The sequence below is a fragment of the Pinus tabuliformis genome, chromosome 3_1 (genome assembly GCF_031772625.1).
Source record: "Pinus tabuliformis cultivar Carrire ecotype Pingquan chromosome 3_1, CPIR1, whole genome shotgun sequence".
Taxonomy (NCBI): Eukaryota; Viridiplantae; Streptophyta; class Pinopsida; order Pinales; family Pinaceae; genus Pinus; species Pinus tabuliformis.
Genome location: NC_142301.1, coordinates 30,313,189 through 30,323,795, shown reverse-complemented (window position 1 = coordinate 30,323,795; position 10,607 = coordinate 30,313,189). Strand labels below are relative to the sequence as shown.

At 37.5% G+C, this 10,607-nt stretch overlaps 1 pseudogene; it reads right to left on the bottom strand.

The window, feature by feature from the left end:
• Positions 1 to 9,424: 9,424 nt before the first annotated feature.
• Positions 9,425 to 9,718, bottom strand: LOC149185605 (10 kDa chaperonin, mitochondrial pseudogene; annotated as a pseudogene).
• Positions 9,719 to 10,607: the final 889 nt, after the last annotated feature.

Here is a 10,607-nt window from a genome sequence, read left to right as displayed (position 1 = left end):
CACAACATGAATAAAAGGGACAGCAAGAAGTAGTTCAACAACTGCCCCTATCTTCTTGTATGAAGATCTTTCCTTTCCTAGAATAAATCTTAATGAGTTTTAGGATATTTTCTTAGTTTCATTACTGTATAAATAACTCTCTTCTTGACATGTGAAGGGTTCGAAGTTCAAGGTTCATAGTTCATTGCTTGTGAAGTTGTGATTGTTTATTCTAATTTTAACCTGGAAGTCACCTTTGAAGGAAGCTTTTGTAGACACTTGATGTACTCAATCTTTCTAGAACCTTAATACAAAGCAGAGGATTCTAAATTTGGTTTTACATAGTTTGTGCTATCCTGTAAGTTTTTCCAGTTATCAATCATTATTTTTTTCTTCATATGCTTATGACTTATAGAGATATCTATGTAGGAATAGTTATGTCTCTATTACTTTCTATAAGCTCCGGAAGTGATCATCTATTAAGAGAATGGATTAATGAATTGTCTGTTTAGCTAATCCCCTCTAACCAATAAATCATCAACATCTTGTGTAAGCATCAAGTATACTGCCTTAAACCTTTGGAACATAGTTTACAAGGTTTTCCTACTTATGATTGTTTTGTTTTATAGTCTGGAAACTGTAATAATCATATTTTTTATTGTCTTCTTCTCACCACTATTTTGACCTATATCACTGTGTGAAACTTTATAGCAGCCCTATGCTGAGATATTAATGTAACCCAAAGGATTAATTACTTTAATTCTACATCTATCTTCATTCATTAGTCTTCCAAAACTAAAATCAAAAACCCCAAAACAATTATTTTAGATGCTTTGGCATTGATAGATTACCTACTACTATGTCAGAGGTACAACATCAGACTGGCGCCACTATCGAGGATTCAAATTTCATTTAAGTTTCCCTTGGGACAACAATATTCATTCATCCTTTTCCTTTAAAGGTGATTAAAGGTTTAGAAAGGTTAAAATCATTCACCTAGGCGACTCCACACTCCCACGCTGGCACTTTTTAAACATACCAGATCTCATTTAGAAGTTGACATAGTTAGTCCTATGTCAGATCCTGAAAGGCTTCTGAGAAAAACCAATTCTAAAAGGGGACACCATCCATCTTCTTATTTCTCTTCAGTCCTACAGTCTGAATAATTAGAATCATTTGATCCCTATAGTAATATCCCATCTGATCCTGGTTACTCCCATTTATCACCTAGGATTGTTGAACTTCTAGATAAAGGAGTTGATTTTAAATCAGCCTACCTTATTCATTCATTATAATCTCATCCAATACCCACACTACCATCAGGATCACCTAAAACTTAATCTGATTTGGGTGTTAATCTACGAGAATATAAACCCACAGATTTCATATCCCCTACCACCAATCATTTTCCTTCCATTTTCGACCGACCTAGAGCTTCTTCTTCTAAACAATCTAAGGAGACTTTCTCTATATATTCTAATCCTCTCCTTGAAACAAAAGAAGGTATTCCGTTACAAGCCCAAAGTTAGTTCTTAGGACTCCTTTGAAGTCTTTCAGGAGATCTCCTCCTTCATCTCCTCCTTCAACTCCAACTAGTCCATCAACCCCTCAATCACCATCTTCTTCCTCTACTTCTTCTTCATCTTCTACATCCACACAAGCACCTCATCCTCCACCTGGACAACCTCATACACCTCAAGCACCTCATACACCACCTGTTGTCATGGCTTTTTGACATATTGTATAGGCTAGATATGCTGACTTAGTCTTACCTAATAACCTTGATGCATTCCTGACTAGATACTTAAAATACCTTACCAAGTACAATGGAGAAACTGGTCCCTCAGTTGAGGACCAACTTCAAGCTTTCCTAGACTTTGCAGACAACATGAATATTGAACAATAAATGTGAGGATTTGGTTTAGGCAGTTACCAATAGCTACCATTAGAAATTGGGAAGAGCTTACAACCATATTTAAAAATCAATGGGGTGTGAAAAAGGATCCTCTTTATTTCCTCATAGAATTGAAGAGCTTAAAAGGAAATTCAGTGAACCTGTATAAGATTTTATCAAAAGATTCAATAAGCTCTATCACAAAATGCCCACAGATTGTAAGCCCCTTGCAACAACAGCGAAGTCTAAATTTTCTAAAACTTTTTACGATGACTTTGTTGTTATGCTATGAGAGAGAACTTCAAGAACTCTTGAAGATATGCAAACAAACACTATAGAAGTAGAAGCAAATAGGGTAGCCTCAAGTTCTTTAAAACTTAAGGAAGAAAAGGCCCAAAGAAAACTTAAATCTATTCAAGAAGCCTCTAGTTCCTCTAAGACTATATCAGAAGACTCCAAAATAGACGAAATAACATCTCTTCTTAGAAACCTATCAAATAGGATTTCAAAGATTGAGACCGAACCTAGGACAATACAAAAAACAGTTACAAGACCCAAAAATCAAAATCAAGGTTAGTATAAAAGAAATTTACCACTACAAATTCTTCAAAGACCTAGCAATGATCAAATGGTTCCTACTCCTCTATTGATAGATGACCAACAACCTGATGATAATATTATGACAATTACTGAAGATATTAATAGTATGGATTCTTCTTCCAATCAAATAGCCATCATTCCTCTCTCACAATAGAATCAGGTTCAAGAAGATCAGGAAGCTTCACAAGTCTCTAAATATCATGCTTTGTCTAAATTTTTAATTGCAGAATTAAACAAGAGGTATGATCTTAGGCCTAGGCCTAGTCCCGTGAGACATTCAAATGAAACTCCAGTAATTGAACCACATATCAAAACTATTCTAACTCAAACAACTCTTATTCAGCCCTTAGATCAGTCAATTGATACTACCCAAACTGGTAAAAACATTTTGACTACATTTAATGTTGAAAAAGAATTAGAGAGGGTTAAGATCCCAATTACACTGTCAAAGCTTTCTAAAAATCTTGGTTACAAAAGCCAAGTCACAAAATGGATACAAAATACCTCGGTTGATGCTGAAGGAGATGTCATAAGTCTACAAGATGAAAAACCAACAATAGTTTTTGGTCGTAGTTCAGACATGACATATGATGTAGTGCCTCCTTTCTATGTAACACTTAAAACAAATCATTCCATGTTGTATAATTTTATGCTTGATTCAGGAGCATCACATAACCTTGTGCCAAAATCTATCATGGACCATTTGAAAGTCGACATAACTAGATCCTACCATGACCTGTACACCCTTGATTCTAAAAAGATGCCTTGTTTGGGATTGATCAAGGATCTAGTGGTTACCCTTGCCCAAATTCCAGTGAAAAGTGTAGTACTTGATATTGTTGTCACAAATATCCCTCCCAAATTTGGAATACTCCTTTCTAGGTCTTGTTGTGCCAAATTAGGGGGAACCCTACAGATGGATATGCCATATGCTACTATTCCTAATTATGGAGGAGAGCAAATAAGATTATATAGAGAGGTAAGAATACATACTGTTTGTAAGACTGAGCAACCAAGGAACCATCCAACTTATGCAATAGATTAAGACTTTGGTTGTTTTCAACTCACTTCAAACCAACATAAAAGTCAAGTCAAAATTGAAGAGGTAGTTGAAAGTCCTGAACCAAACCAAACTGATATTTGGAAGTTGTTCTTTGATGGCTCTTGCACGAAAGATGGTGCAGGAGCTGGAGTAGTTTCAATTTCACCTGAAAAAGAAAATATAATCCAATCATGTAAATTAGATTTTTAAGTTATCAATAATGTTGTTGAATATGAAGCTTTCCTTTTAGGATTGCAATTAGCCAAAATCTTAAAAGTTCAAAACTTAAGTGTTTTTACTGATTCAGAACTTATTGTTAAGCAAGTAAGAAATGCTTGCCAGACCAAGCACCCTAGACTTAGGTCCTACCGAAATGAAGTATGGGATTCAGTTGAAAACTTCTTTGATGCTTTTAATTTGACTCATATTCCCAGAGATCAGAATATTCATGTAGATGCCTTAGTTGTCTCTACTAGCTCTTTTAAAATTCTTGATCATACTGATGTACTCTATCAGATACAAGTCAAATATAGGCCATCTATCCCAAATAATCTGAAACATTGGCAACTATTTGAAGATGATGAACAGTTGAAATCATTTCTGTAGGTAATGTTAGAGTCGGTCTGTTCAGTTGTCCTTCAAAGATCATTTCTCTTATTGCATTTCATTTTTTTTAGGTGTCTGATATAGTTCATTCATCTGCATTCGATTAGGGAGCATGCCATAGTCTGACGGCAGGGCCTTGTCACTTATTCCCCTCATGTTATCTACCTGTTGGCTTGTGTGTGTGTTCATTTAAAAAAAAAAAACATATACAGTCTTTTTATTTTGAAAATTGCATAAGTTGTCTTTAGGGTTTCATGGTCACGTAGGTCTAGGGTTGTATTAGGGTTTTGTCAAAAAAAATGTGTGAGAGTGTTCAAAAATTGCCAGTAGGCCATGAGGATGTTTCAACATCAATAAATTTCATCAACAAGTGTTCCGAAATGTGTTTTTCCTCAAAATAGGGTTTTGAGGAAAAAACAGAGTATTCAGCTTTTATTGTACTAAAATCATGTAACTTTTGTTTTCTTCATTGTAAATTCCTTCATCTGCACCCTGGTTTCTTTCCTTAGCCTAAGAAGCTCCGACACCTGCAAAATCAAGCAAAGTTCAGGTTATTAAATCATCATAAAGTGAAAAAGCAGTGAAAAAGTCCAAAAACAGAGGTTGAAATAAAAGTTATTGGCAAAACATTATAAAAGTGGGTTTCATGAGCCAAGATTTCAAAAGCTCTTGGTCTATAAGCTATTCCTTCATGTCATAAGCTCATTTGCAAAGGAGAAACAAGATTGAGAAAATTTGGTGAGCAAGTGAGAATATTGGGCAAAAAATCGCTGCAAGTTGTAGGCGCGGCGCACTGAGAAGGAGGCGCGACGCACTGGTGAGGCACGACACACTGGGTGCAACCATTCAGTGCATTTTTACACAGGCGCAACACACTGGTGGGGCGCGGCGCATTGGGCGAGCTGCGCGGCGCACACAGCAAAAGGCCTGAAACTGCTCACAATTCACTCCAAATTGCCAATAACTTGCACAGATTCGCCAGGTAGAGCCTCCATCTTGGTGTTTCATCCAATTTTGTGATAGACTATGGTGGTTTATGGATGATAATGGTCAAAACAAAAACATCAAACCCTACCTCCTAAATTACCTCAAGGAAACTTGCTATTAGGGTTTCAAAATCATTGTTTTGTCACCAAAGTCACTCCTCCATCCCTTTCTCCCTTGTTTTCATCATTCCTTAAGTTTCCTTACCCCCTAGGTTCATTAATTCCTTCTCCCAAATTCTTTTTCCCAAATTCTCAAATCCAAAACCTCAAACCCTAACCCTTCACAAAAATTCCTAATCCCATACATAAAACCCCCAAACCCTCCCATATTTCCCTAACAAAATCTATCCCAATAGCCCCTAATCCCTCACTGTTTTCCTCTCTCCTAACAGTCCCTTGTTTCATTGTTTCCCCTTGGTGGCAGAGGTTAAGCACATCACTAAAGAGTAGTCCAACACAGTTTCATACACCAGCATCTATTTCTCTAAGGCAATTTGTATAGCAACAGTTATGTCATCCGGTCATTCATCTGATTATGGAGTGGAGACTCAAAGTGATTCACCCATGGAGGAACATGCACCCAAGTGGCCTCATAGAGGTGGCAAAACATCTGTGAAGGCCAGCAGGCTGCCCAAAGAAGCCTAAATGAGATGACACCCATTCAGTAGGAGATAGAGGATGATCGAGAGATTTGGCTCAAGAGAGTCAACATCCACTTAGAGAGACTGTTGGACAAGGCCAATAGGGACAAAGCATTGCTGAGACACATGCCTTTCCATTGCACGACGCAGAACAAGGTTTGCAAGGCACGAATAAGAAATTTAAATGAAAAACTAGGGAAGGAATCAAAATGGCAAAAGAGGCAAAAAGAGCATCCTTGGCCCATCATAGCTCTTGATGAAGAAGGTCCAGCCCAAATTTCAAGAAATTTGGAGCAATTTTTGCATTTTGAAAATTTTTTGCACTAAAAAACAGGCTTTGCTTCCCTATGTGCCGCGCCATGTGGCGCTCGCTTTTGCTAGAGGGCTCCAAATCTCAAAAACTTTACATTTTTGGATTTAGCATGAAAAATTATGATTTCTTGTGCATGGCCAAGAAATTTGGGCAAGTTTTGAGCCCTCAAGAGGTCAAAAACACTCAAAAAATGACCTCAGTGCCCTTATTTTGACACACAGGAAGCAGTCTTGGGCGATTGAAGTTTTGGAGGGGCAAATGACATCCAAAGTTATAAATTCCACTTAGGTTGGAAGGTAGACAGGCAGGGATTTCCAGCAAGCTATCTTAGGCTCAATTTGGAATTTGGGAAGGGCCTCAAATTCAGCTCCAAAGTGGCGCGACGCATAGAGAATCAGGCACGGTGCATAGAGGATTTTTGCCTATTTTTCACTGTACAGCTCAGAAATTCACCCAGTTTTGACTAGTTTCACTTTTTCATGTAACTCTTGATCCACCATGATGTAATTTTGGTACATATTTACTTGTTCTAGAGGATTCATTCACTAAAAAGTCAAAATTAAATGAATGAATCAGTTTCCTACCATATAGAGGCAAGTTGTTTGATTGCCTAGATTTCAGTGCTTTGTTTAGAATTGGTTGAAATAGCTCCTAGAATGATGAGCTTGACCCCTAGAGGCATGGGAATGGGTTGAGCTAGTCTATCACATGTATTTTCTGAGTGATTTTCGGGGTTGGATACTTGGGATTTCTTGGCACTCCATTGTACATTTGATTTCTGCAGTTTTGGCAAAGGAAAGACCAGGGTTTTGCAGCACTTGTTGGGATCCTTGTGGCTCTGTGTTTTGATGGTGTTTTTCTTCATGCAATTGTAAGTTCATTGACGTTTCATGTATGCCATTTCCCTTCTCTTTTCTTCTCAAATTAAACAAATTAGTGACAAAAGGTAGAATTCATTAGCTTGTTGTGCTCTGCCTGTTAGTTTGTTTAATTTTCAATGTTTTCTTTAGTTTGAAGAGGATTCTTGGTACCCTCTTGCCCTCTTCAGCTCCTCAGCGGTCTTTTCCATCCATTCATTTAATATAAAGCATCAAAACTACTCCCTACCTCACCCTAACCAGATCTTTGCAAAAATTTGGCCTCATCCCCGGACCCACATTTGTCTTTCCCTTTTTTCCAACAAAACCCTCAAAAACTCAAATCAAATCCTTGCACTTCATACCTAGCCTAAGACCAGTTGTTAAATAAGTCATCTCAAGCCCCATCAATTATCTTTCATTGAGATTGACCCGGAGAGAGTCCTCTCCTGTCCTCGTAGGGCTAGCTACGAGGCTGAGTGTGGTTTGATGTGGACCTAGAACCTTGCCTTTTCAGCCTGAGGCAAATTTAGGCTCTAACAGGTAATAAATGATTTTTCATTTCTACAAATTGATGAATATAGAACTGAAGTGAATAAAAATATAGATGGAAATGATACAAATTTTAAAACCCAAATTGAAAATCACGACATTATTCAATTATCAAATAATTTTATTCCAAAAGGACTCATTCCTTTAGAAAGATTGTTTGATCAAAATGGTGTCCTTCGAAACCCTCAGTCCATTTCTTGAGAAGATGACATAGAAGAGATTAACATGGAACCAATGAAGAAATCAAAAACATCAAAATATGTGCATCTCTATACCCTGAGATCAAAGCTCAATATCTTAAGTTACTGCAAAATTATAAGGATGTTTTCTCTTGGACTTATGCTGATCTAAAGACCTATGATACTTCATTAATACAACATAAGATTCCTTTGAAGCCAGAAGCAAAACCTTATCAATAGAAACTTAAAAGGATAAATACAGCCCTTCTACCAACTATAGAAAGGGATATTAATAAAATTCTAGATGCTCAGATCATCATCCCTCTTAGATATTCTAATTGGGTTGCAAACCTAATTCCTGTTAGAAAGAAAAATGGAGAAATAAGACTCTGTGTAGATTTTAGAAATTTGAACAAATCATCATTAAAAGATAATTATCCTTTGCCCAAAATGGTTCAGTTACATCAAATGTTTTCAAGAGCACAAAGACTTTCTATGCATGATGGTTTTTCAGGTTACAATCAAGTGCATGTTGATACACTAGACAGAGAGAAGACAACCTTTACTACACCCTAGGGTACATTCATGTACGCTAGGATGCCATTTTGGTTAACCAATACTGGAGAAACATTACAAAGAGCTATGGAAGACTACTACTGAAGAAACATCAGGTTAGAGTTGCAGAACAAGATGCATGGAAGGCTGCTTTCAAAACAAAGCAAGGATTGTATGAGTCGCTGGTAATGCCTTTTGGCTTAACTAATTCTCCTGCTACTTTCATGAGATTAATGAATGAAGTACTCAGCCCTTTTCTTGACGATTTTGTTATTTTGTATCTGGATGACATTCTAATATTTATCAAAACATGGGAAGAACACTTAAAGCATGTCAAGCAGACACTAGATGTTTTGAAAAGAGAAAATTTTTATGTTAAACTCTCAAAATGTGAATTTCGCAAAACATCTTTGAATTATTTGGGACATATAGTAGGGGGTGGTGAATTGAAGATAGATCCCTCTAAGGTGGTAGTCATTGTGAACTGGCCTAAACCCAAATCTGCTATAGAAGTTAGAAGCTTCTTAGGGGCAACACAATATTGGAGAAAGTTTATTTCTAACTTTTTCTTAATTGCAGCTCCCTTACATGCTTTAACAGGATTGAACAAGGTGTTCCAATGGGGAGGCAAACATCAGAAATCCTTCGACACCTTGAAAGAAAAGATTGGTACAACACCTGTACTAGCACTGCCTGATCTTCAAAGACCATTTGAGATCCTGTTGACACCTAATCCTTGTGATTGGGTGAATTTATGTAAATAAATAAATTAGAAATATGAACAGTCACCGAGAGATGAACTGAACAGTCTCTCCCTCATGTATATAATAAAGACCTACCTGATGGAATAATACAGTCGAATCATTTTTTCTTTATGGAGTTATTGTCTGGCCTGAGATGGTATCAGAGCCAGCTCCTTTTTTAGCTCTTATGTCCCTTGTAACTCCCTAGTCTACTCTCCATATAGCTGAGCTGCTCCTCCATATAATTAGCTGCTCCTGACATGGTAGCTACCCCCTCCATACTGTCCAGCGCTGTCCATGTTGTCCTGCTTGTCCATAAACGTTTCATAAAAGAAGCGCTGTCCTGACATGGTTTCATAAAAGAAGCATTGTCCTGACATGGTAATTTTAGTGCTGTCCATCCACAGTTTTTTTTTTCTCAGAAAGCATCCTCTCCACAGTTATTCTCACTACGGTTTTCCTGTAGGCAAGAAAAACTCAATCCCGCAAGATCACAAGAATATCATCCTCTCGATACAAGTGGTACTCTTTTTCTGCAAGTTTTACTTCTGTGCCACCATATTTAGGAAGAAGAACATGATCACCCTCCTTGACACTAACAGGAATAGTGTTTCCATCCTTGCTATGAGAACCAGGCCCAATTGATATGACCTTTCCTGAGTTCAACTTGCCAGTGCTCTCCAGAAGAAAAATGCCACTAGCGGTCTTGCTCGGAGCAACAACTTTCTCTATCAAAACCCTGTTAAGCAAGGGGATAAGCTTCTTCGCCATTGGTTTGATATTGTAAGGGAAGAAACCCTTATAGTTAGAGGCCTTTTATATAGAGACCCTACAATTGCAAAATCCTTCTGCCTCCACCATCACACAGGCAGCGCACAACATTCGGCGTCTATGGAGACTTGCGTTCGAACGCCATTGTTGTTCATTGTCTTTTGTGTGGCTAAAAGAGGAAGTGAAGCCTGTTTCGACCCTTGATAAACTCAATGAGATTGCATGCTCTGTACATTGGGTTACATTTGCAGTGAACCCAATATAGTGACATGAACGTTGGACTGAACGAGGCCAAGAGAAAGACTGACTCTATGCATAAGCGTGGTGTGGCTTCTCAGTGTGATGTTAAGGCATGGTTGCTTAGCGTGGTTTTAAGTGTCGGCTTCAATACAAAGCGTCCTCTTTGTTATTTCTTCAGTTACACCATCGGATAAGTGTAGGATATTGTTCTTACAGTTTGGTCAAATGCTGCCATCATTAATATCATCCAATTGAATTATATAATATGTCAAGACTACCTTCTTCGGCCTTTTAGTGGACGCAGTGCTTTATGCTGTTGAGGGTATTTTTTGAGTATATTGCGATATTCTATACTTTAACATTGTGCAGATTTATGCAAATTGATATTTGAGTTTGTTGTCTAGTCACATCATAACTATATATATTTTTTTCATTAAGAGTAAAAGTTTTGCAGCAGAAGTTTTTTCTACAGTATGCATTCAATCATATCCATGGTGGGAATAGTTCTCATTGGAAAGGAGAACTATCCTAAATGGTCTCGGATGATAAAACACACCGTCATTTTGAATGAATTATGGAAAGGAGTGTGTGTCAGAGACAGAGACAATGAACCAGTATAGCCTACCTCAGAAAAAGAGCTCGTCATTTC